Raw genomic sequence first — 2,225 nt, 5'->3', positions numbered from 1 at the left:
GGAAGGGGAAGGGGGTGGCCATGCGAGGGGACACTTTGAGGCCGAGTCCCAGCTTCAGCCTGATCCTCCTGGGAACCCCGCTCTGAGACAAGGAGCCGGGCTTCGCATTCCCACAGCAGCCAGTCGTGGGCTGAGGACACCTGGGGCGTTGGGAACTCCCTGGCTTCTCCTTGGTTTAACGTCTAGAGCTGCTTGTGAATCGCGCCGCCACACACACCCGAGCGCAGGTGTCTTCCGCACAGACTGCGGGCCTCGCTCTTCTGAACGCCGCTAGCTCGCCACCCACCCACGGGTGAACCTGGTCAGGGTGCTTTCTCTAAGGGGCAGACTCTTTTCCGGGCGGGCTACCGGTGTCTCTGTTTGCTCGTTTCTTTCTTCCATTTCGGGAAAGTCTTCCTTGCTGGGTGTGGAAATCTCCTATGCCTTCCCTCGCCTATTCTGTCAGCTTTCAAATTCTCTTTCAGTTGCCACCCTCACAGATGGATTAGGAAACTCTTTCCGGTGCACTCATTAGTGAAATGACCTCCAGGAAGCTGGAATCCAATATCTAATGGCCGATTTTTAGCGAGTCCACACGCCAGGGTGGTCGGGGTCCAATGCAGCCCCGGCCAGGCCCAGGCCCCTTGGACTGGGCCACAGGAGGACACGGAGGAGGGTCCCGGCCCCCACGAAGCGGTGCCGGCAGTTCTCCACGGGCTTGGGCGTTTTCCAGAGGTAGGAGATGGAGGGGACTGATTTCTTCAGCGCCCCCCAAACCACGCCACCCCACCCCACCCATGGGACACATCCCCAGAGAGAGACGCCCCATACACTGGCTGTGCCCCAGCCCTGGCCCGGGGGAATAGGCGGCAGCCCACCCACAGGGCGAGGGGGGGGGGCGCAGCTGAAAGGGGTTGTGGGGGAGGGCGGCCCCTGGCTGGGGTCAAAGGGCGAGCGTCCCGCGCGTGCGCAGTCAGCGGCAGGCAGCGACGCGCTGGGGGTGGGCAGCGGGTAGGTGAAGGAGGCCGGGCGAGGAGACGAGGGGGGCTGGGAGGGCTCCACCTTGGCGAGTCCAGCCGTGGAGGCGCATCTTGTGTGAGTGTGAGTGAGTGTGAGTGTGTGTGTGTGTGTATACAGAGACAGCCCCCCGCCCCGCCCCGCCCATCACCCCGTCCCTGGGAGCCCGCGGGACCCGGCCGGAGAACTCAACCGGCCCGGCCCGGCGCGGGGCCTGGGGCGGGAGGCGGCGGCGGGGAAGCCCAGAGAGGCTCGGCTTCTTGAGCGGGGCAGGGGCGCCCTCCGCCGCCGTCTAGGGCCACACCACCCTGAACGCCCCCGATCTCGTCTGGTCTCGGAAGCTAAGCAGGGTCGGGCCTGGTTAGTACTTGGATGGGAGACCGCCTGGGAATACCGGGTGCCACAGGCTGCTGCTTTTTTTTTTTTTTTTTTTTTTTTGCCTCTTGTTGTGTCCCCTTTCTGGGAGCGCGGCGGCGGCCCGGGGTGGGGGTCACCCCCACCCTCAGCGCCCGCCCGCGGTGCCTGGCGCCCCAGCCCGCACCGTGGGGCCTCCTCTTGTCCCAAGCCGCGACACCGCCGCCACGCGGCAGCATGCGTGGCATCTGGACTGTCAGGTCTCAGACCAAAGGTCTGCTCTGTGGGAACCGACACGCTGGAGGAAACCTTGAGAGTCTGAGAGGGGAGGGAGTTCCAGAAGAAGGCCAGGATGTCATTTGGAGGGAGTATGTGACCAGAACTCGTCCCGTTGCTTTTGGGGTTCTATGGGCTACACGCAGGAATCTTTGGTGGTGGCACCTGATGTTGGGGGATCCGGAGTCACACCCAGACCTGCTCCACAGGCCTCCTTTTACTTTTCTCTTCGGATTCATTATTTTTAAAAAGTGTCTCTTACCTCTATGATTGCATTTTCTTTTCTCTCTCTCTTCAAGCAGATGATGGGAGTACAAGTATTCAGGTGACATGTGTTGCCCGTGCCCCCCTCCCCCCTGTGTTCTTTTTTTTTTTTTTTTTTGAGACAGAGTCTCGTTTTGCTGCCCAGGCTAGAGTGAGTGCCATGGCGTCAGCCTAGCTCACAGCAACCTCAATCTCCGGGCTCAAGCAATCCTGCTGCCTCAGCCTCCCGAGTAGTTGGGACTACAGGCATGCACCACCACGCCCGGCTGTGTTTTTCTATATATATTAGTTGGCCAATTAATTTCTTTCTATTTTTAGTAGAGACGGGGTCTCGC

The 2,225-nt window shown here is 61.0% G+C and overlaps 1 non-coding gene across 1 annotated transcript; it reads left to right on the top strand.

The window, feature by feature from the left end:
* The first annotated feature begins 1,286 nt into the window (after positions 1–1,286).
* Positions 1,287–1,405, top strand: LOC142868590 (5S ribosomal RNA). The gene has a single exon (XR_012917536.1). It is a non-coding gene; the product is annotated as a 5S ribosomal RNA (ribosomal RNA).
* The last annotated feature ends 820 nt before the right edge of the window (positions 1,406–2,225 follow it).

This window comes from Microcebus murinus, unplaced genomic scaffold, assembly GCF_040939455.1.
Source record: "Microcebus murinus isolate Inina unplaced genomic scaffold, M.murinus_Inina_mat1.0 scaf035_hap2_Mmur4.0, whole genome shotgun sequence".
NCBI lineage: Eukaryota > Metazoa > Chordata > Mammalia > Primates > Cheirogaleidae > Microcebus > Microcebus murinus.
The sequence above is the reverse complement of the archived record's forward strand: the minus strand, read 5'-3'. Positions and strand labels throughout refer to the sequence as shown.